The sequence below is a fragment of the Thalassophryne amazonica genome, chromosome 12 (assembly GCF_902500255.1).
Source record: "Thalassophryne amazonica chromosome 12, fThaAma1.1, whole genome shotgun sequence".
Classification (NCBI taxonomy): domain Eukaryota; kingdom Metazoa; phylum Chordata; class Actinopteri; order Batrachoidiformes; family Batrachoididae; genus Thalassophryne; species Thalassophryne amazonica.
Genome location: NC_047114.1, coordinates 63,038,572 through 63,063,795, shown reverse-complemented (window position 1 = coordinate 63,063,795; position 25,224 = coordinate 63,038,572). Strand labels below are relative to the sequence as shown.

Here is a 25,224-nt window from a genome sequence, read left to right as displayed (position 1 = left end):
AACCATACAACATAGCTGGTCTCACTACTGTTTTGTAAACTTTCCCCTTCACCCTTGCTGATATTCTTCGGTCACAAATCACTCCTGCCTCCTTTCTCCACCCACTCCACCCTGCCTGCACGCTCTTCTTCACCTCTCTACCACACTCTCCATTACTTTGAACAGTTGACCCCAAATATTTAAACTCATCTACTTTCACCACTTCTACTCCTTGTAACTGCACTATTCCACTGGGCTCCCTCTCATTCACACACATGTACTCAGTCTTGCTTCTACTGACTTTCATTCCCCTTCTCTCCAAAGCATATCTCCACTTCTCCAGACTAGACTCAACTTGCTCTCTACTCTCACTACAGATCACAATGTCATCTGCAAACATCATAGTCCATGGGGACTCCTGTCTGATCTCATCCGTCAACCTGTCCATCACCACTGCAAACAAGAAAGGACTCAGAGCTGATCCTTAGTGTAATCCCACCTGCACCTTGAATGAGTCTGTCATTCTTACTGCGCATCTCACCGCTGTCACACTATTCTTGTACTTGTCCTGCGCTACCCTAACATACTTCTCTGCCACTCCAGACTTCCTCATACAATACCACAACTCTTCTCTTGGCACCCTATCATAAGCTTTTTCTAAGTCCACAAACACACAATGTAACTCTTTCTGTCCTTCTCTGTACTTTTCCAACAGTATTATCAGAGCAAACATTGCATCTGTAGTGCTCTTTCTTGGCATGAAACCATATTGTTGCTCACAGATCTTCACCTGTTTTCTAAGCCTAGCTTCTACTACTCTTTCCCATAACTTCATGCTGTGGCTGATCAGCTTTATGCTTCTGTAGTTACTGCAGCTCTGCACATCACCCTTGTTCTTGAAAATAGGAACCAGCACACTTCGTCTCCACTCCTCAGGCATGCTCTCACTTTCCAAGATTTTATTAAACAATCTGGTTAGAAACTCTACTGCCATCTCTCCTAGACATTTCCATGCCTCCACTGGAATGTCATCTGGACTGACTGCCTTTCCACTCTTCATCCTCTTCATAGCAGCCCTCACTTCTTCCTTGCTAATCTCTTGTACTTCCTGATTTACTCTCACCACATCATCCAGCCTTTTCTCTCGCTCATTTTCTTTATTCATCAACTCTGCAAAATATTCCCTCCACCTTCTCAGCACACACTCCTCACTTGTCAGCACATTACCATGTGCATCTTTTACCACCCTAACCTGCTGCACATCCTTTCCAGCTCTGTCCCTTTGTCTGGCCAATCGGTACAAGTCCTTTTCTCCTTCCTTACTATTCAACTTCTTGTACAGCTCGCAATATGCCTTTTCCTTTGCTTTTGCCACTTCTCTTTTCGCCTTACACCGCATCTACTTGTACTCCTGTCTACTTTCTTCATCTCTCCGACTATCCCAAAACTTTTTCGCCAACCTCTTTCGCCTTATGCTTTCCTGGACCTCTTCATTCCACCACCAAGTCTCCTTGTCTTCCTTCCACTGTCCAGATGTCATACCCAGTACTGTCCTAGCTGTCTCCCTCACCACATCTGCAGTACTTTTCCAGTTGTCCAAAATTGCTTCCCCTCCAACCAGTGCTTCTCTCACCTGCTCGCTAAATTTCACACAACAATCTTCCTCCTTCAGCTTCCACCATCTGATCCTTTGTTGAGCTCTCACTCTCTTCTTCTTCTTTACCTCTAAAGTCATCCTACAAACAACCATCCTGTGCTGTCTAGTGACACTCTCTCCTGCTACCACCTTACAGTCTGTGATTTCTTTTAGCTTGCATCTCCTATAAAGAATGTAGTCCACCTGTGTGCACCTTCCTCCACTCTTATATGTTACCCTGTGCTCCTCCCTTTTCTTAAAGTAGGTATTCACCACAGCCATTTCCATCCTTTTTCCAAAATCAACTACCATCTGTCCTTCCCCATTCCTATCCTTGATACCATATCTACCCATTACTTCCTCATCACCTCTGTTCCCATCACCAACATGCCCATTGAAGTCTGCTCCTATCACCACTCTTTCATGCTTGGGCACACTCTCCACCACCTCATCTAACACACTCCAGAAATCTTCTTTCTCCTTCATCTCACAACCAACCTGTGGGGCATATGCACTGATGATATTCATCATCACCCGTTCAATTTCCAACTTCACACTCATCACCCTGTCAGACACTTGCTTAACCTCCAACACACTTTTAACATACTCTTCCTTTAAAATGACCCCAACACCATTTCTCTTCCTGTCCTCACCATGGTACAACAACTTGTACCCACCGCCGATGCTCCTGCTCTTACTTCCCTTCCACTTGGTCTCTTGCACACACAATATGTCTACCTTTCTCCTCTCCATCATATCAGCCAGCTCTCTCCCTTTACCAGTCATACTACCAACATTCAAAGTCCCCACTCTCATTTCCACCCTTCTAGTTTTCTTCTTCTCCCGCTGTTCGTAGCAACGTTTTCCTCTTCTTCTTCATCATCTTCACCCAGCAGTAGCCCAATTTCCACCGGCACCCTGTTGGGCAATAGCACCGGTGGCGGACGTTGTTAACCCGGGCCGCGACCGATCCGGTATGGGAATTCGATTCTGAGTCTGTATAGTTCGGTTGCTTGTTTTACGCCAGATGCCCTTCCTGACGCAACCCTCCTCATTTATCCGGGCTTGGGACCGGCACTCAGAATGTACTGGCTGCACACCCCATGTGGCTGAGTTCATCATGAATGGAAATGTGTCCTTACTTGGTCAAAACATTGTGTGGTCAGGCAGGGGACCACCAAGACGTTTAGCGATCATCCAAGATTAACAGCATTTTGAAAAAGAGAGACAGAGCAGAAATCAATCAGCCGAAACAAACAACTCAGACACTAATTTTCAGCACAATCTAACAGAGTAACAAACAGGACACTAATGTGATAGCTGGCAGCTGTCCCTTTGTTTCACTTACAATCCCAGAATTTTATCATATGATGAGTCCTGCTCATTATTAGAAACATAATTTAAGATGGAGGGAACAGTAGTTCAGTACAGCATTAATATGTTCATCAAGCAAAAGGGAGAACAAATGGGTCTTTGGTCTCGATTTGAATGACTCCACAGAATCAGACTGTTTTATGTCAGCAGGTTGATTGTTCCACAGAACAGGTGCATGATTAGAAAACAAAGCTCTGTGGCCTGCTGACTTCTTTTTAACACCTGTTTTTATTGCTACAAGTATAGTTGTCAGCTTACCAAAGTATACTTACAGTAGTGTTCAGAATAATAGTAGTGCTATGTGACTAAAAAGATTAATCCAGGTTTTGGTATATTTCTTATTGTTACATGGGAAACAAGGTACCAGTAGATTCAGTAGATTCTCACAAATCCAACAAGACCAAGCAGTCATGATATGCACACTCTTAAGGCTATGAAATTGGGCTATTAGTAAAAAAAAAAAGTAGAAAAGGGGGAGTTCACAATAATAGTAGTGTGGCATTCAGTCAGTGAGTTCATCAATTTTGTGGAACAAACAGGTGTGAATCAGGTGTCCCCTATTTAAGGATGAAGCCAGCACCTGTTGAACATGCTTTTCTCTTTGAAAGGCTGAGGAAAATGGGACATTCAAGACATTGTTCAGAAGAACAGCGTAGTTTGATTAAAAAGTTGATTGGAGAGGGGAAAACTTATATGCAGGTGCAAAAGATTATAGGCTGTTCATCTACAATGATCTCCAATGCTTTAAAATAGACACACACAAAAAAAAAAAAACAGACGCGTGGAAGAAAATGGAAAACAACCATCAAATTGGATAGAAGAATAACCAGAATGGCAAAGGTTCACCCATTGATCAGCTCCAGGATGATCAAAGACAGTCTGGAGTTACCTGTAAGTGCTGTGACGGTTAGAAGATGCCTGTGTGAAGCTAATTTATTTGCAAGAATCCCCCGCAAAGTCCCTCTGTTAAATAAAAGACATGTGCAGAAGAGGTTACAATTTGCCAAAGAACACATCAACTGGCCTAAAGAGAAATGGAGGAATATTTTGTGGACTGATGAGAGTAAAACTGTTCTTTTTGGGTCCAAGGGCCGCAGACAGTTTGTGAGACGACCCCCAAACTCTGAATTCAAGCCACAGTTCACAGTGAAGACAGTGAAGCATGGTGGTGCAAGCATCATGATATGGGCATGTTTCTCTTACTATGGTGTTGGGCCTATATATCGCATACCAGGTATCAGGGATCAGTTTGGATATGTCATAATACTTGAAGAGGTCATGTTGCCTTATGCTGAAGAGGACATGCCCTTGAAATGGGTGTTTCAACAAAACAATGACCCCAAGCACACTAGTAAACAAGCAAAATCTTGGTTCCAAACCAACAAAATGAATGCCTCGCAGATCTGAAGAAATCCTGAAAAACTGGTTATACAACTAAATACTAGTTTAGTGATTCACAGGATTGCTAAAAAAGCAGTTTGAACATAATAGTTTTGAGTTTGTAGCGTCAACAGCAGATGCTACTATTATTGTGAACACCCCCTTTTCTACTTTTTTTTTTACTAATAGCCCAATTTCATAGCCTTAAGAGTGTGTATATCATGAATGTTTGGTCTTGTTGGATTTGTGAGAATCTACTGAATCTACTGGTACCTTGTTTCCCATGTAACAATAAGAAATATACTCAAAACCTGGATTATTTTTTTTAGTCACATAGCACTACTGTTATTCTGAACACTACTGTACATATGTACTTACACTTTCTTGTATACCATCAGTATAACCCGAATATTCTTCGGATTTTCACTGTTTTATTCCATATTCATCAGATAGACTTTTCTGTATATTTGTCAGTTTACAGCACATTTACTAAGATTTTTGTGTGTACTTGCCAGTATAGGCCAAGTATACTTTAAGTATAATCTGTTATGTATATATCTGAAAAATGCATAAGTAATCTAAAAGTACACTCGCTAAATTTTTACTTTAAAAGAGGTATACTGATAATAAACATTTTTGTAATGGTAGTTTATAAAAATAACGTAATGCTAAAAAACCCTCCACCATGTGAGCATAAAAATAGGAAACAGAATGTGACCTTTTGACCTCTTAAAATATGTCAAGGTTAGCCATCTTTGACCTTGTCCAAGATCTGTGTCCCAGGAATGTTCCCTATAAATTTGAAGACCCTGGCAGTAACAGGAATGGAGTTATGCTGAGCACAGGCAGATGGACAAGACAGACAGATGGACGGACACAAGGCCTTTGCAATACCCGATAGCCATATTTTGACCTCGGGTAAAAAGTACATGCATTCAGCTTGCATTTTTCTTCTGCAGTAATTGTGAAAAGTGGTGATTTATCTCACTTGACACCAGGCTCTGTGTTGCCCATATATGGATTTGGTTCAAGGAACCCTGACGTCCAAGTGGTATAAGATCTCTAGTACACTGTGTAAAATGCAGCGTAACACTTCCATGTATGCCTAAACTACACATGGGTGACTTAGGCATTTTTAGTTTGCTGATTGCCGCAATGGTTTATGCTGCAGCATAGGAAATGTATATATATTTAAGTATGGTATGTACTTGTACATAGTGGATCAGTGTGTTGCCTGTCCCTGACTTGCACCATATATTGTGACCTGCCTTAACACTGACCTCAGGGTCTCAAGCCACACTTCTTCTTTTTTCCACCTTTGCTGTGGTGATTCATAAATTGACCTCAGGGGCAGTCAGCCAAACTAGAAGAGCGTGCATGCATGCATTTGAGCCTCTGTGCAGAAAAGATTTGATTTACCTTGACAAGACAACACAACTGAAAAATGTCTATTTTCTTTCTTTCCTACAAGCTGGAAGCAGAATAGGAATGTGGTTAAACAGAGCAAAACCTGCTGACGAATGAAGACTTTGTTACTGTGCATTTAAAACTACATAACGAACAGTCTGCTGCTGCTTCTGTGGGCGTTTGCAATCATCTTTATACATCCATTCCTCCCTCTCTCCTGTTTTCTACGCTCCTAATCCTTGGTCTCCTTCTGATGTTTCTCCTCTTGCCTGGCTTGTAGGGAGAGAATCCCAAAGCAGTAAGCCCAGCAGCACAGTGAATTGTGAAGCCAAACAGCCGGAGCAGCAGCAGATAGACAGAAACTGGGAAAAGGGAGGGGGGCTGTGAGAGATAAAGAGTGGGAGAGGAGAGAGAGAATGAAAAGCACGCTAAGTGAGAGAGGCGTTCATACTGAGCCTAGCTGAGGCAACAGCTACATCGCCTGTCACATAAGCCACCGTCTACTCCGGGTGGGATGGAGGACACCCTGACCTACTGAGGAGCACTCTGAATCTCACATCAGCCTCCTCCTGTGAATGTTTGGATCTTTTTTTTTTTTCTTTGTGGGAGGAGGAGGATAGAAACCAAAAAGCTCTGACAGGAGGAGCCTGGCAGAGTGAGGAAAACAGAGGGATGAGAGGCAGAGAGGGTGACTGAAGTAACTGGAGGAGCACAGGGAGGGCTGGCACCTGCTGGCAAGTTGTGGGGCCAAGCGAGCTGGAGGAGAGGAAAAATAGAATCGCACACACAGCTGGACAGATGAGGAGGCGTGAGGGACCGTGCTTCAGTCCTGGGTATGCGCACTCAAAGACATGAGCCAGCGTTTGTGTGTTTGCGTTGAAATGCAACAGTGTGATTACACATCTTCAGCATTGAGGATTGTCCTGTGCATCCATGTGTTCAGGGAAGGAAAGATTGTGTACTTCATATGTGCATTCATCTGCCTTATTGTGATTTCTTAGCTGCTAAAATGCATCCTGTACAACATTATCATGCACCGCTGGAAGATTTCAGAATAGATTTCATAAGATGTCAGATTTTTGCACATATTCACTTGACTTGTGCCATGTTTCATACTGATCACTTCTTTCATGGCTGTAACATTGTTACTTAATGCATCACTTATTTGCTCATGAATAGGTTAGATCCATAAGTATTTGAACAGTTTTTGTCATTTTGCCTCTGTGCACCACTGCAGTCAAGTTGGAATAAATAATCAAGATGTGCTTGTAGTGTCGACTTTTAGCTTTAATTTAATGGGATTAATATTAAAAAAATTGCATTAACTATTTATAAATTCCAGCTATTTGTGTACATAGTCCCTCCATTTTCAGAGCTCATTAAGACAAGTCAGTGAATATGTTTTGGAGTTCATTTACATCAGCCGTTAACAGTACAGTATGGGACTGTATGCTAAATCTTTCCGGAGTATAGTGCAGCGGATAACAGAATTTTTACAGTGGAATCCTGCAAATGGTGATAGAAGCCCTAATTCGGCACAAATACACCTTAGACATTAATCTTTTGAAAAATTGATTGGCCATTTGAATTTTCAGTAGGGAGCCAGGTCAGGGTCAATTACACAGAATTACACAGGGGTCAAAATTAAAAGATGCTTCAGTCATATTGAAAACTACACCACATATTTGTCTAATCACAAAGATTCCAAAAGGTCTAGTTTGGACTATCTGTAACTGAATTGTTATGGGGTAAAAACAGCAAGAATGGTGACAAAGGTCAAATTCAGTTTGCAGAGGGCTCAAAAGTTAAAGTTGGTCTAATTTTGGTAAAAAGTGATGCAAATTATTGGTTGAGTTAATAGGGTTTTAAAAGGAATAGTTTGCACCATGCTCATGCTTAGTTATCATGTTACGGGTTAACATATGTCGCATGTCATAGACTCCAATGGACGTCGACATTGTTTGAGCTTTACTTTACAGACCAAACATTCAACACAGTCAAAACTATTCCATTTATTAATCCTATTAGCTCAACCAATAATTTGCACCATGTTTTACCAAAATTGGAGCAACTTTAACTTTCAACCTCTGTACAAACTGAAATTGACCTTTGTCACCATTTTTTTTTTTTTTTTGCTTTGGTTTTTACTTTAGAAAATTCAGTCACAGATAGTTTAAACTATACCTTTTTGGAATCTTTATGCTCAGACAAATAATGTGGTGTAGTTTTCGAAATGATTGGAGCATCTTTGAATTTTGACACCTGCGTAATTCTTCAACTGACCCCTACCTGGCTGCCCATTGAAAATTCAAATGGTCAATTGTTTTTTTTTTTCAAAAGAGTAATGTCTAAGAAGTATTTGTCCCGAATTTGTTGCTTCGATCACCATTTGCTGGATTGTTTCAATTATCGGCTGGACTATTATAGGTATTTCTTAAAAACTGGGTGATCATGCAAGAAGTACACAAGTGAGGGAAGTCACTGCACAGGGAATTTTGCAGAGTAAAATATACTTTGCCAGGATAACATTTGGTCCCAGTCCATATAGAGCTTAAATAGACTCTATTATAGAGTGAAAACAGCTCTACCATCTTGTCAAATCATGTTTTTCAACTCTAATAAGAATCATTCACAGCATCATAGAGTTGATTTTACATTGTGATAGAATTGATTTAGCACTATGACAGAGTATATTTAACTCTATTTGGACTGGGACCACATGTTATCCTGGCACAGTATATTTTACTCTGCAAAATGTACTGTGTGAGAACCCCTGACATCTCTGAAGACGTTCTAGGCTTCTGTGATTTTGATTGGAAAAACTGTCCATGCTGAAACTGCTGCCTGCTGTACGACTGTTCACAGCTTCATGGTGGAGTGAAAAACAAACAGACAAAAAACAGATCAAATCTAGGTTCAAGCCTCCCTTGTGCCTTCCAGCACACTGTAGCTGAAGAGTCACACATTGCTCAGAAAATCCTTCTCTCTTTCACTCCACCATGAAGCGGTATAGCTGGTGATGCAGTAGACAAAAGTTGCACAATTCATAATTTCTCCAGTAACAGCCACAGTAGTCTGGTTGTCTTGGTGGCTTCCCTCACTAGGCTGGAGGTGGGTAACCCCGGCTTCAGTGATTTAAAGTCCAACCATATATTTGTTCCATTCACCCACGAAACCAGCTGATCCTAATTCAGGCAGATTGCTGAGCTAATTAGTGAAATCACCTGTTTTAGGTGTATAGGTAGATTCTTACCTGACTGATGTTGGGGTTACCCACTCAGCACTAGGTTCTGTCTTAGACTGCCAGTCAGTTTTTGAGAACTGCCTACTCTAGACAGACTGACCATATAGTACTGCACTGATGTATTTCTGTTTGATGTAAATGAAGTCCAAGTCATACTCAATGGCTGCAAAATGTTTGTGTCCATCTCCTGACTTGTCTAAAGAAAACTGGATGTAAAAATGATGATCCTATGATTGGTTATTACTTATGGGCTCTGAAAATGTAGAGACTGTATATAAAAAGGGCTTTAAATGGTCAATGGACTGCATTTATATAGCACTTTTCCATCTGCATCAGATGCTCAAAGCGCTTTACAATTACGCCTCACATCCACCAGTTCACACAGACACACTCCGATGTCAAGGTCCTGCCATGCAATGTGCTCACTACACACCGGGAGCAACTCGGGGATTAAGGATCTTGCCCAAGGGCCCTTAGTGATTTTCCAGCCAGGCTGGGGTTTGAACTGAGGATTGGGCCACTGTAGAAGCCCAACGCTTAACCACTAGATCACCACCTCCCCTTTAACTCCTAAACGAGTCGTCTTTTTTTTTAAACCCTTTGAATTAACATTGAATATCTACATTACAAGCACATCTTGAGTGTTTAATTTCAACTCAAATGTGGATGTGTTCACAGGAAAAATGATAAAAAATTGTATCACTGCACACATACAGTACCTAAGCACCTGACTGTATACACTAATGTGCACAACAGCAAAAATGCCTGGTGATTTAACTTTCATGGTTCAGAGAGGCTGCCGAATCCAAACACAGATAAGGCTTGGTTGTGTGCGCCGGTGTGAGACGTGTACAGCTCTGCTTACCCATGCTGCACTGCAGGACGCTTTGTGTGGCGGTATGATATGTGTGATGCAGTGCTGTCTTATTCAGGCAGAACGCTTACAGCCGGTGACAGACTTTGTAGGAGTACTGCCGGTCAGTGTCTGTTTCTTGTATTTACACCCTGTCCTGTTTAAAGATCTTCCTCTGTTTCCTTTGACAGTCATAGGCTGTGACCTCCCTCCCTCCTTCTCGTCCGATCTCCTCTTTCATTCTCTAAGTAATTACCTTCACCTGGCTCTGTGCCTCCGGACAGCCAAGTCAACCAGCTGTGCTTTTGCCTTTCAGCAATCAAAGTGAAGGACAGTTGGTGTTTCTATAACCTGAACAAACACAGCAGTCGCTTCATGTTTCGGCTGCTCTGATCCAGTGTAGAATGTAAATATGCCTGTGAGGCGTTCAGGGTACAGAAGAATAATGCTTTTAATCATCCACTCAGCTCATTAATTCCTCCTCTCCATTTACTTGTTTAGGTTTCTTACTTTATCGCTATTCTCAGCCTCGACTTCCTGACAAAAGTAAAGCCAAAACACAAAATAAAGCCTTTTCCAGACAGAGCTGGCATGTTGATCAGAGCAGACTGTTAAACTGTGTGGAGATACACCTGCTGGAAAGCTCAGCCCTCCACCCATCCTTCCTCTCCTGCTGATTGCTGATGACGGTTCCCCCTCCACAACAAAACAAAGGTTTGAAGGGTTGATTCCTGGCTATGACTGGAAACATTTAAGGTACAACCAAAAAACCCATAAATCAGAAAAAATAATATTTCACATGTACTAATCCATGGGTTGTGTACTGTTTAAAAAAACAAACAAACAAGAGGTCTACAACATTGAGAATGAATTACAGTGCATCCAGAAAATATTAACAGTGCTTCACTTTTGGCACATTTTATTATCTTACAGCCTTATAAGAAAATGGATGTAATTCATATTTTTCTCTCAAGATTCTATGCACAATACCCCATAATGACAATGTGAAAAAAGTATTTTGAGATTGTTGCAAATTTATTAAAAATAAAAAACAAAAAAAATCACTAGATCATCACTAGGGGAGGTGATGGTCTAGTTAGCGTTGGGTTAAGGTTAAGCGTTGGGATTGAGACCAGAGGATCCTTGGTTCAAATCCCAGCCTGACTGGAAAATCACTAAGGGCCCTTGGTCAAGGTCCTTAATCCCCTAGTTGCTCCCAGTGTGTAGTGAGTATGTCAGCACCCCCAAATCGGGGTGAATGTAGGGCATTAGTGTGTAAAACGCTTTGAGCGTCTGATGCAGATGGAAAAGTGCTATATAAATGCAGTCCATTTACCATTTCAATTTACATAAGTATTCACAGCCTTTGCCATGAAGCTCAAAATTGAGCACAGGTGCATCCTGTTTCCACTGATCATCCTTGAGCTGATGGTCAGGGGAGCAGCTGGTGTTGCCAGAATAATTCTGTAAAAATATATAAATACCTTGACAGAAAAAATGGGAACTTTTATAAAAAGAAACATTAGTAACTTTCAAAAATAAATAAAGAAATTAAATAATTAATGGACAATGGATAAAGAAAGTCTTGAACTGTGGATATTCTGTTCAGCCAGCAAGCACCCTGACTACTTGCTCAACTAGTCTGTCACATTGTGTACATTAGTCTGAAAATGTAATGAACTATAGAATCTGTTTTACCCTGTTCATGTACCCTCCTCAGTTCTAAACAGACATGATTTTTTTCAGGTCTCTTCATATTGCCATTTGTACCAATACAGTAAAAAAGGCAATATGATATGCAATTCATTCTATTTTCAGAGTAGTTCCTGTTGTGTGACAGCACAGTTTTTCAAACAGTGTGCTTGTCTCCCAGGTGTATGCCAGGTTCAAGGTTGCTCAAGGCACATTCTCCTCACACAGTTGAAGCTCTGTTAGAAAAAACAACTCTTCATGTATATCCTATTCTGAGCCTACTTGGCAAAAAATAAAATTCATATTCATGTCATCCACTATTACTGTGTAGTACATGGTGACCTAAACTCAGCCATACACAACAAAATGATGCAGCATGAATCTGCATTACAGCTTGATCGCTGTGAATCACATATTGCAGTGTATATATAGTGCATGTTCATGAGATGAGATCACATCACAAAAATTTAAACATGTTAAAAAAAAAATTTCAGCAATACAACCATTGCCATTTCCTGAATTACATTATGTTATTTTTTTTTACCATGTAATATACGTCATATTACATGGTATATAAGATATACCTTTATTAGAGGCATGTGAGTGTCCCCAGGGACACAAAGGCATTCACATACACATGCTGCACATTTGTACATGATACAGATGTAATGACTTGAAGCGGCGTTGCTTTGTCTATGCCTGACCTTGTCAGATCCGAGAATCAAAGCAGGATATGTTCTGGTTAGTACAGGATGGAGTGCCTCTTAGGAAGACTAGTGACTGTGTATGTTTCTCCAAGTAAAACTGGAGTTACATCAGGAAGGGCATCCTGTGCCAATCCTGTGTGGCAAGTTTTGACAGCTAAAAAGACGATCAGCAACAGATGTAATGACACAATCAACAACTGCCCAAGTCTCTAAGACTTGCAGAAAGAATTTGTTGGAGTTGGAGATGGATGTTTCAACAACAGAACCGCTTTGGAAGGATTTCAAAGGGGTACACATGAAGGTTTACACACCCATCAAGCTCTAGACAGGAGAAAATGTATGTTTTTTTGTTTGTTTTGTTCACTCTCCTTCGCCGCACAGAACAGACTACCACAGGTACAAACACCGTAATATGTATACTGTTATTCTGAGGTTACGAGGTCTGTCAATAAAGTATAGGTCCTTTTTATTTTTTTCAAAAACTATATGGATTTCATTCATATGTTTTTATGTCAGACATGCTTGAACCCTCGTGCGCATGCGTGAGTTTTTCCACGCCTGTCGGTGACGTCATTCGCCTGTGAGCACTCCTTGTGGGAGGAATCGTCCAGCCCCTCGTCGGAATTCCTTTGTCTGAGAAGTTGCTGAGAGACTGGCGCTTTGTTTGATCAAAATTTTTTCTAAACCTGTGAGACACATCGAAGTGGACACGGTTCGAAAAATTAAGCTGGTTTTCGGTGAAAATTTTAATGGCTGATGAGAGATTTTGAGGTGATGCTGTCACTTTAAGGACTTCCCACGGAGCGAGACGTGGTGCAGCACTCCCAGGTGCTGTCGTCAGCCTGTTTCAAGATGAAAACCTCCACATTTCAGGCTCTATTGATCCAGGACGTCGTGAGAGAACAGAGAAGTTTCAGAAGAAGTGCGCATGGGTCCGCGCGTCGGGACGCAGCCGGCGCGGTGCGACGGCACAGGAAAAACACCTCCGTGTTGATAACCATTTGTAAAATCCAGGCGGCTTTTGATGGCTTTCAGTGGAGTGAGTATATGAGAAATTGTTTAACAGCTGGACATGTTCCAACTTGTCCTTAAGGCTTCCAACGGAGGTGTTTTTCCTGTGGCGGAGCGTCGCGGCGGCTGCGAGCCGACGCTGCAATCCGTCTGCACGTCTTTCATTAAAAAAATCTCCTTTAACAGTGGAATATCCGGATAAAATGCTGAAACCGACTTCTTCTGAAACTTCTCTGTTCTCTCACGACGTCCTGGATCAATAGAACCTGAAATGTGGAGGTTTTCAGCTTGAAACAGGCTGACAACGGCGCCTGGGAGCGCTGCGCGACATCTCGCACCGTGGGAAGTCCTTAAAGCGACAGTATCACCTCAAAATCTCTCATCAGCTGTTAAAATTTTCACCGAAAACCAGCTTAATTTTTCGAACCGTGTCCACTTCGATGTGTCTCACAGGTTTAGAAAAAATTTTGATCAAACAAAGCGCCAGTCTCTCAGCAACTTCTCAGACAAAGGAATTCCGACAAGGGGCTGGACGACTCCTGCCACAAGGAGTGCTCACAGGCGAATGACGTCACCGACAGGCGTGGAAAAAGTCACGCATGCGCATGAGGGTTCAAGCATGTCTGACGTAAAAACATATGAATGAAATCCATATAGTTTTTGAAAAAAATAAAAAGGACCTATACTTTATTGACAGCCCTCGTATTTTGCATTATATAATGGCTGAGTGGATCCTTGTCATTTGATTGGTGCTTTGTATGTCATGTAACATGGATTATTTGTCCCATTTGTGTTGTGTTGCATTTAGCATGCAGATTGGTTCCATTTACCGTGCAAATTTGGTTCCATACATTTAGTACGATTGCACACTGTGACCATGTTTAGCGAAACATGGCTGTTTGTTTTGCTGACAGATGATGCTTTGTTGGAGCTAACTGAAGAGAGAGTTAGCTAATTCTTCTAACCCAAAAAAACAAATGCACTACACCGTAAGCCGTCTGGAAGCATGAAGAGCTATTAGGATGAAGATGATGAAGTTAGGATGAAAAGCTGGACTAATTTCTGACATGATTTTTCACTGGACTGAGGAAAGCAGATTACATCATCAGAATTCTTTTTTGCAAGTTGACTGAGAACAATTTTGTACTCCTATTTAAAGCTCGTGTTGGACTGTTAAGCACCAGTGACGCACCAAAATTGAAGTCCCTTTTCTGTTGTTTATAATTAATAAACTATCAAATGACAAGGATCTGTTTTCACTGTTATATAAAACAAATAATGAATGTTTTTCCATTCTTTCAATGGAACAAATATTTTGTTCGGTGAAATTACCGAATGAAATATTTGTACCATTGAACTCATAAACATTCATTATTTGTATAATATGCTGCTGCATGTCACTGATATGTTTATGAGGCAGCAGTATTGCATTGTATCATTGTGGAGTGTACGGCCACCTACAGACTACCATGAACCTGGTCTAAAATTTGGTGCTTTGTATGCCTTAATTTAAAGAGAGTAACACTCAGATGCACTTTACATAAGCGGGTTCACAACTCTTGCAGTCATGTGTAGCTCTGTACTGGTGTGATGGCATGCCATAACGAAAGTAACAAATCAATGAAAAAACACAAACTCCCCACTCCACCTCACTATGCAAGGTATTTTAATGAAGCATTTTGTATGACATCATAAAGTTGTTTGAGGAAACTTGTTACAAACAAACAGAGTGGTAATGATTGATGAATTGAAGGTTTTCTTCTGCCCTGCTCTTTTTTAACCAGTGAGCAGACACAGTAACAGTGCAGTAGTTTTCACCTACCCATGGGGGCACAGGGTGAAGTCAAAGAGAGAAAAGAGCTCACCACTGAGAAGGAGATTGATTCTTACTAGAAAAAAAAACTTTCAGCTCCTCTTTTGCACTTGAAGAACTCACAGGAATGAGAAAACCTGGGAGTTCATGAAAAAAAGAAGGGTTAAGACTTCAGGGAGAAAGATAAAGAGTTGGGATCCTGGTGGAAGAGCGGGTGGGGGTGTGGGTGGGGGTGGGGGGGGTCTGCTGTATAATGAGGGGATTTAATTGAAGGGCCGCAGGCGTATCTACAGTAGTGTGCTAAAGTAGCTTTTGACATGGGGGTGCATGTATAAGCAACAGCAACATGTTTGACCTTGAAAAATACAGCGAGGAGAATACATCACTTTTCTGCAGAGGAAACACAACATAGACTCAAAATAAAAGACAAGCCTTTACTGCTTCAGAATGACTGCACTTCTGGTTGCAACCATCCTGGATTAACACTAAGATCCAGGCTTTCAGTGACTTCATGACCTTGGCCATCAGAAGTGTATCTATGTGGTAAAAATGTCAAATTTGTAGAGACACTTATCTTTGCAGTGACATTACATTTGAGGTCTAAGTGTCATGATTTGGACTTTTTGCTTCATGCTTGTTATGTTTTGTTCTGCTTAGTTTAGATTTTCTGTGTGACTTCTCTTGCTGGGTTTTTCCTGCTTGGGCTTTGTCTTTCCCTATCTCTCTTGTCTGTCTCTCTTGGTGCTTGGTGGTGGGCGGTGCACCCTGTCTGGGCCACACCCTGTTCTGGAGTTTTCCACACACCTGTTTCTAATCTGTAGCTCATCACAAGGGTGTATATAAGCTTCACTGGTTGCACTAGTCCCTCGCCAGATCGTTGTGCTTTATGCCGTTGCTTCCAGCTCTGTTCTTGTGTTTTTCTAGTCCTGAATGTTGTGTTTTTTGACCACCTGCCTGTTTTTTCGACCACACCTTATCACCTGATGTTACTGATTTGTTTGCTGATATTGGACTGCTTTTTTGTGTACCTGACCCTGCTTTACCAACCAGTAAACAATCTTAAAGTTGACAGCTGTGAGTTTGAGTCCTGCATTTGTGTCCAGACGTCTCTGTCCACGCAACCTGATTTCTAGATGGTTGGGAACAGCTTATAGAGTCATGAGGTTGTGGAACACGAGAACAAAGGTCCAAGTCTTTCAGGTTCTGGTGATTCCTGTCGTATTGTATTGTGAGACTTGGATGCTAACCACTCAAAGCAGCAACTGGGTGTCTTTGGTAATGGGGCTATTTGGAAGATTCTTGGGTATTGCTGGTATGACTTTGTGTCAAATGAACGGTTACTTATAGTGTCAGCTTCGATATTCTGGCGATATTTCTTCATGCATGATCCAGCACAAAGGTGCCTCAGTGTTGATGACCCCCAGTGAATGGAGAAGGCCAAGGAGATGCCCACGTGGCATGGCTGCTTTCAAAAATTGGAGACGGCCAGGTTACCCACCTTTGTGGTTCCCATCCAGGACCCGGGATAGCTCTATGGTGTAATAAATGCTTCCGGACCCGACCGGACGTGTTATTACATTAGAGGTCACAAACCTGAATTTAACAATCCTATCAGTCAACCCACTGGCAGCATGAATTTGATATAACCAACAAGGGCGTGCATGTGAGGTGATTAAGCATTTACAGTCTGGATAAAAAGGACATGATCCCAGTCAGCAATTAGAGCACCGTGCTTGTAGAGTGCAAACCTCCGCTAACACTCATACTTAGTTCATGTACTTGAATTGAAATTTTGTTGTTAAATTCAAATGTCCACAATCCAGATCAGACTTTGTCAGGCAATATAGTGTGTGCCAGTCTGCACCTCACTTTCAAATATGAGAGTGATTGGCGCATGTTTGATTAAGATATAATGTAAAATATACATTAAATGGGGTTTTCAATGTTAAATTTAAATGGCCACAAAATCTGAATCTAACTTTGTCAGTTGATAAAAGATAGCATCCTACATAAAGCTGTCAAATATAAAAGAAATTTGATCTTTTTTTGACAGTTATGAATGATTTAAAATTTGTTCAATGTTAAACATATTGATTTTTCCTGACTTTGACCTTGAAAATTGAATCAGTTCTTGCCTATCAGGATATGAATCACTCATTCATCTCCAACTGCTTACTCCAAATAAGGGTCGGGGGTGCTGGAGCCTATCCCAGCAGTCAGAGCATGAGGTGGGGTTCACCCTGGACAGGACGCCAGTCTGTCAGGATCTGAATCTTCAGTGAAAAGTTCATAACGATATATGAAAAAGTGTGGGCTCCAGACTGTACACAGACAAACAAACAAGGGTGAAACATAACCTCCTTCAACTTTGTTGGCAGAGGTAATGAACAAGTAATCCTCTATTTCCATCCAAATCACTGGGAGAAGAAGCTGCATCTCCTGTGCTTCTGAGTCTCCTTCACTGTTTGATTATGACTTCCTGACCATCGTCTTGCTCATGTCTTCTTCTCATCATTTCTGTTTATTCCAATCTCTTGCTCACAATAAATTATTCTCCTTCGTATTTTCACTGTTTTCCTCTTTCTGCCCTTTCACTTTTTCAATTCACTTACTTTAATTTGCTGCCTTTTCACAGCCGTATCCTCAGGCCTCCCAATTCTGTTGTTCATTGTGCGGCTCATGATTACTACCTGTCGTCTTTCGCTTTCGTTTAGGGTCACCAGATATCTCTTGCCTTAGAACCATAATGAATTAGCATTTTGTGTTGCTTCATTATTCAGTCTGATATAACAATGCCTGGAGTTATGTTCTCTCGCTTTAAAGTAAGCATTAAAATTGAATTCATGAAGATCTTCCCTTTCACATTAAAAACAATAACACTGCCATTGAACTGTGCAAGCTCTTGTGGGTCTGTCCATCCCATTTCTGACACATCAGACAAATTACTCAATTGATTTCTGTGAAAAGCACATCCCAATTTATTTAATAAAAATTTGCTACAGTATACAGTGCTGAGTTGAGAATATGGCTCATTTAGACAGCAGAAAAATATGCTTTTTTTTAGACGGCCTTTTATCACATCAGCTGTTACCTGCAGTTAATGCCAACAGCCGTCATGTTCAGACTGCTTTTTCAACTCAAAGGAAAAAAGAAGTGCTGAGAGACAACCACTGAAATCTGTGCCTCAGCTTGCTGGATTTTTTTTTTTTTTTCATCAGGTGAGAGAAGCACTGGTTGGAGGGGAAGCAATTTTGGACAACTGGAAAAGTACTGCAGATGTGGTGAGGGAGACAGCTAGGACAGTACTGGGTATGACAAATGGACAGTGGAAGGAAGACAAGGAGACTTGGTGGTGGAATGAAGAGGTCCAGGAAAGCATAAGGAGAAAGAGGTTGGCGAAAAAGTTTTGGGATAGTCGGAGAGATGAAGAAAGTAGACAGGAGTACAAGGAGATGCGGCGTAAGGCGAAAAGAGAAGTGGCAAAAGCAAAGGAAAAGGCATATTGCGAGCTGTACAAGAAGTTGAATAGTAAGGAAGGAGAAAAGGACTTGTACCGATTGGCCAGACAAAGGGACAGAGCTGGAAAGGATGTGCAGCAGGTTAGGGTGGTAAAAGATGCACATGGTAATGTGCTGACAAGTGAGGAGTGTGTGCTGAGAAGGTGGAGGGAATATTTTGCAGAGTTGATGAATAAAGAAAATGAGCGAGAGAAAAGCCTGGATGATGTGGTGAGAGTAAATCAGGAAGTGCAAGAGATTAGCAAGGAAGAAGTGAGGGCTGCTATGAAGAGGATGAAGAGTGGAAAGGCAGTCAGTCCAGATGACATTCCAGTGGAGGCATGGAAATGTCTAGGAGAGATGGCAGTAGAGTTTCTAACCAGATTGTTTAATAAAATCTTGGAAAGTGAGAGCATGCCTGAGGAGTGGAGACGAAGTGTGCTGGTTCCTATTTTCAAGAACAAGGGTGATGTGCAGAGCTGCAGTAACTACAGAAGCATAAAGCTGATCAGCCACAGCATGAAGTTATGGGAAAGAGTAGTAGAAGCTAGGCTTAGAAAACAGGTGAAGATCTGTGAGCAGCAATATGGTTTCATGCCAAGAAAGAGCACTACAGATGCAATGTTTGCTCTGATAATACTGTTGGAAAAGTACAGAGAAGGACAGAAAGAGTTACATTGTGTGTTTGTGGACTTAGAAAAAGCTTATGATAGGGTGCCAAGAGAAGAGTTGTGGTATTGTATGAGGAGGTCTGGAGTGGCAGAGACGTATGTTAGGGTAGCGCAGGACAAGTACAAGAATAGTGTGACAGCGGTGAGATGCGCAGTCAGAATGACAGACTCATTCAAGGTGCAGGTGGGATTACACCAAGGATCAGCTCTGAGTCCTTTCTTGTTTGCAGTGGTGATGGACAGGTTGACGGATGAGATCAGACAGGAGTCCCCATGGACTATGATGTTTGCAGATGACATTGTGATCTGTAGTGAGAGTAGAGAGCAAGTTGAGTCTAGTCTGGAGAAGTGGAGATATGCTTTGGAGAGAAGGGGAATGAAAGTCAGTAGAAGCAAGACTGAGTACATGTGTGTGAATGAGAGGGAGCCCAGTGGAATAGTGCAGTTACAAGGAGTAGAAGTGGTGAAAGTAGATGAGTTTAAATATTTGGGGTCAACTGTTCAAAGTAATGGAGAGTGTGGTAGAGAGGTGAAGAAGAGAGTGCAGGCAGGGTGGAGTGGGTGGAGAAAGGTGGCAGGAGTGATTTGTGACCGAAGAATATCAGCAAGGGTGAAGGGGAAAGTTTACAAAACAGTAGTGAGACCAGCTATGTTGTATGGTTTAGAGACAGTGGCACTAACAAAAAGACAGGAGGCAGAGCTGGAGGTGGCAAAGCTGAAGATGTTGAGATTCTCTTTGGGAATGACAAGAATGGACAAGATTAGGAATGAACATATCAGAGGGACAGCTCAGGTGGGACGGTTTGGAGACAAAGTCAGAGAGGCGAGATTGAGATGGTTTGGACATGTGCAGAGGACGGACCCAGTGTATATAGGGAGAAGGATGCTGAGGATGGAGCCACCAGGCAGGAGGAGAAGAGGGAGACCAAAGAGGAGGTTCATGGATGTGCTGAGAGAGGACATGCAGGTGGTTGGTGTGACAGAGGAAGATACAGAGGACAGGGTAGGATGGAAACGATTGATCTGCTGTGGCGACCCCTAACGGGAACAGCCGAAAGACAAAGAAGAAGAAAGTAGGCCAAACTATCAAATCTTACAAGTAAGCGTTTTGTCAGACAGCCTCAAATACTGTTGCAAAATGTCACAAATAACTATCATGCAGGTAGATATTATCATTATCTCATGTTATTGTTGATATTATCAGTGCAATATGGGAAACATGCAAATAAAACACATGAAAATGTCTTAAATAGATTCTGTGCAGAGTACATGCACTGGGTCAATGAATTTCCTTTTACGGTTGAATATGGATGGTGCTTTAAACTAAATATCCATAAAACTTTGCAATTCTCCAGCATTCTTTTAGGAAATCACTTCCTATATTTACAATTTATCTGAAATGTCTTGTTTTAAGCTTCTGTGACATATGTCACAGATGTCCATAGCTGAACTTCAGCATGCTCTGTGAAACACACCAACTAAACCTGTCTGCCCTATTCTATAGATTTGATTAGATGGAACTTTATTAATCCCTTTGCAAGATGAGGTTGTAGCAGCACACAGGGTAGGAAGCACACAGAATATAAAAAGTAAAATAAAAAAATACAAATAGAAATACCAGACATACTGATTGGTACTGGTTTACTGGCTACTACTGTTCTTCTCCTTCCCGTCCTCTGTCTTCCTGTTACTCCTCCTCCCCCTGAGTGAGGAGTTGTACAGTCTGAAGGCCTGAGGGACAAAGGAGTTTTTCAGTCTGTTGGTCCTGCACTTGGGAAGGAGCAGTCTGTGGCTGAAGATGCTCCTCTGGTTGCTGATGGCGGTGTGCAGAGGGTGACTGGCATCGTCCATAATGTCCAGCAGTTTGTCCATTGTTCTATTATCTGTCACCATCACCAGAGAGTCCAGCTTCATATGGTTTAAATCAGATTTTTCAAACATTTTGCAAGTGATTCGAGGGGCAGGGAGTCGGTCCACAAATTTTCTGTGTATTGGCAAAATTCTGTTGTACCTGCATTAATGGTAAATGTCCACCAGGTGAAGATATTACTCCATTTCAAGAATCTTGAGTACAGGCTGCTGTGGGAGCTGTTCAGGCGCTCTAACCATGAGTCTAAAACCCTAGGACTCTTGTGTCTGTTGCTAGACTGTCTTTTGGCACTTGGGGAGTGAGTTTTTCCTCACTGCACAGCACCACCTGCTGGCTACTGTCACACTACCCACCACCCAAACCTCACTCCCATCTGGGTCAGGGTACCAATGTAACCTGCATCGCTTCGTCCCTCACTGGGCTCAAACTCACAGTCCACAGGATAGGAGACAGGCACTCTAACCGCTGCAAAGTTTGATGTGTACTACTTGGTCACGATTCCACCAAATTTCATGAATGATGGCTAATAGCTTTTTGAGTAATTTAGCACACAAACAACATCACAAATACCACACACATTTCATCCAGACATGGGCAAAAAAGTAGAAAGTACAGGAAGAAAGTGTGCTTTCAATATTCAGTGTGTGGTCATGAAATAGGCTGCATTATTTACATGTAAGGTGAGACTATTTAACCTACATTAACATTTTATTCACATAGCAGATGTAGACATGGGTGCATATTCAGTCTCTCTCTCACACACACACACACACACACACACACACACACACACACACACACACACACACACACACACACACACACACACACACACACACACACACACACACACAGTGTATAATGTCACTGACCTGCATTAACATCTGCAGAAGGATGGGGCGCACATTCCGGTTCACAGGCGAGCAGAGACACAAACTTCATGACCCACATCAAAATTTAATGAAGTCTGAGAGTAATCAGGCCTATTAAAAGCCAAATGGATAATGAGAGGGTGAAAGATGTATAAAATAAGGCAACAGGGGACGAGAGGCAGAGATAGTGGTTATTAAGCTTTGGGATGATGTTGGTTCAGTTCATGTTTCTTGGTCACTGTTATCCATCATTGGTTGGTACAATACTCATAAACCACAGCACAGCCCATTTGCAACCTACAGTTTTGTTATTAAAGAAACAGGCCATGAAAATGTAATTCATGCCACAATCCATGAGGGTATTCCAGATGAATGACAGGTAATATACACATTTAATGTTACTGACAGTCTGTATTCACAATCAGCCCAAAACTATGATTATGAAATATGAAACACTGGGTGGCATGGTGGATTAGTGGGTAACACTGTTGGCTCACAACAAGAAGGTTATGGGATCACTTCCCACCTGTGGAGTTTGCATGTTCTCCCTGTGTTCATGTGTGTTCCCTATGGATGCTCAGGCTTCCTCCCACTTTCAAAGACATGCATGTTTGGTGTGCTGGTGACTCTAAATTAACCATAGGGGTGTGTGTGAGTGTGTTTGTTTGCCTATATATGTGTACCTGCAAACTGCTGTCTTGTCCACAGTGTGACTCGTGTCCAATGACTGCAGGGGTAGGCTGCTGTTGGACATGATTGGACTAAGCGGGTATGGATGAATGAATACGAATCAAGAAAAAAAATCACTGAATAAGTACATTTGAGGAAGGGTGGTCGCCTGGAGGTGAGCGAGGTGCATTTGTCACTGGAAGATCCTTGCTTTTGATTCTGTCATCAGACAGAAAACTCAGTAAGGTTACCATGAGCCAGGGCCTTAATTTTCAAGTTGTTCCTGGTGTGCAATTGAGCAATTCATTTCTATTTATTTCATTTATATAGCACCATATCACAACAAAATTGCCTCAAGGTGCTTCACACAAGTAAGGTCTAACCTTACCAACCCCTAGAGCAAACACACAGGCAACAGTGGCAAGGAAAAGCTCCCTTTAATGATTTGAGGAAGAAACCTCAAGCAGACCAGACTCAAAGGGGTGACCCTCTGCTTGGGCCATGCTATCAACACAATTGACAATACGATTACACAGGAAATTTTGGGAATTCATGCTGGTGTACAGGACGGGAGGCCTACAGAAGAAGACTCCCACTCCCACCTCTGGATGGAGCCGCACCTCAAACAGAGAGAGAGAAAAAAACAGAATCAGGTGGCAGAAAGAAAACAAATACAGTATAATTATGGTGTCAGATCAGTGCCAAAACCACACTCGTGCAAAAAACGTGTTTGGTTTTACAGGGGTAATATGAATACACAAAAAGCTTCTGAAGGTTCTTACTGCATTGATGCTACTGCCCAAGCTGAGTAATAATAATAGGTGAGGTGATGGTCTAGTGGTTAAGGTGTCAATTAAGTGCAAAACAATGTTGTAGTTGAAATTAATTAAATCAAATGAAACATTATTACTTAAATCCGTAAAATTAACACTTGCAAGTATATTGAAAATAATAGTATTAATTACATTTAAAACCCCTGTGTGTTATTGCTTAGAATGTAGCACAGATAATAACAATAATTAGAGCACTGCGCTCAGAGAGCACAAACACTAGTTTCCAATTCCACAAACGTTTTCCTTGGGAAAAAAAATTCAAGGTCAACGTCCTGTTAGAAGTGACTTTTCATAAGCTAAATTAGATGTGATCAAATGTCAGGACTCAGGAGTATGTATTTAGTTCATGCACTTGAATCAAAGTTTTTTTGTGGTGTTGTCAGTTTTTTTTTTCAGCTTTTTTGGCTTCTGAATGCTTTTTCAGATAATTTTCATAAAACATTCTTTATCTCTGCTATGCACAATCTGTCATTGATTTTTGGGACTTGGTTTCCAACTGATAACTGTAAGCTAGACAAACAGGCATAAAATTGGAACCTCCATCAAATTTTGGTGGTGTCGGTAAATTCATAACAGAAAAATGAGAGTGACTGAGGCACTTTTGACTGACATATAATGCAAAATGTACACCAGATGGGCTTTTCCATGTTAGATTCAAATGTCCACAAAATCTACAATCTGGATCAGAACCGGCTCAAACTCTGTCAGATGATAGTGAGTGTCAGTCTGCACCTCAATTTCAAATATGACAGTGATTGGGATATGTTTGATTCAGATATATTGTACATACATTAAATGGGGTTTTTAATGTTAAATTTAAATGGCTACGAAATCTGTAATCTGGATCAGATCCAGATTAAACTTTGTCAGTTGATAAAAGCTACCATCCTGCATAATGCTTTCAAATATGAAAAAATTGATCTTTGTTGACAAAGTTATGAATTTTTGAATATTCATTCAATGTTAAAGATTTTCTAATTTTCCAAGAGTTTTCCTGACTTTGACCTTTGAGCTATGACCTTGAAAACTGAATCACTACTTGCCTATCAGGATATGAATCTTCAGTAACAATTTTATAATGATAGATAAAAAATTGTGGCCTCCAGGCTGTTCACAAAAAACAGACAAAAAAACAAAAAACAAAACAAAAACAAAAAAAACAAACGGGCAAAAACATAACCTCCTCCAACTTCACTGGTGGTGATAATAATAATTAGTAATGATGATAATAATAATAATAATAAGGACAGAACAACGAGGAGAAGAATAACACCAGAAAACAGAACAATGAGGAGCTCAAACAAAAACACCAAAATGTGACCATGACAATTTCATCTAACCCAAACAACCACACATCAATTATTTTATTTAATTATAATTACTGAAACATAAGTGATCATCTCTGGTGTAGAATGCAAAACAATAATGACACTGAAATAGTTGTTTGGTATTTGAAACACAAAGGGATTGTTATGCGCACAAAGTCGTGCATGTTACTATCTAATGCCATCTGTGGAGCAGACCTTTCGGCCAGGGGGGAGCATTTGTTCATTAACTCTAACTACACGACTCCGAGGCGACAACACTGTAGTGTGCCAGAGGAGTGTGCACATTACACACATGACCACTCAGTGTATCTCCTCAGGCTTCACTTCAATGCTCACTGTTGCTCTTTCATGTGTAATTCTCAACAGATGAGTGACTTTCTCATCCATA

General features: G+C 41.3%; 1 protein-coding gene across 1 annotated transcript in view; it reads left to right on the top strand.

Annotated features, from left to right (window-relative positions):
- The first annotated feature begins 6,177 nt into the window (after nt 1–6,177).
- Nucleotides 6,178–25,224, top strand: part of LOC117521830 (leucine-rich repeat and immunoglobulin-like domain-containing nogo receptor-interacting protein 3) — a 115,179-nt gene continuing 96,132 nt past the window's right edge. The window contains exon 1 of the mRNA XM_034183182.1: nt 6,178–6,609. The gene's annotated coding sequence lies outside the window, so the exon portion shown is untranslated. The remainder of the gene's footprint in view (nt 6,610–25,224) is intronic.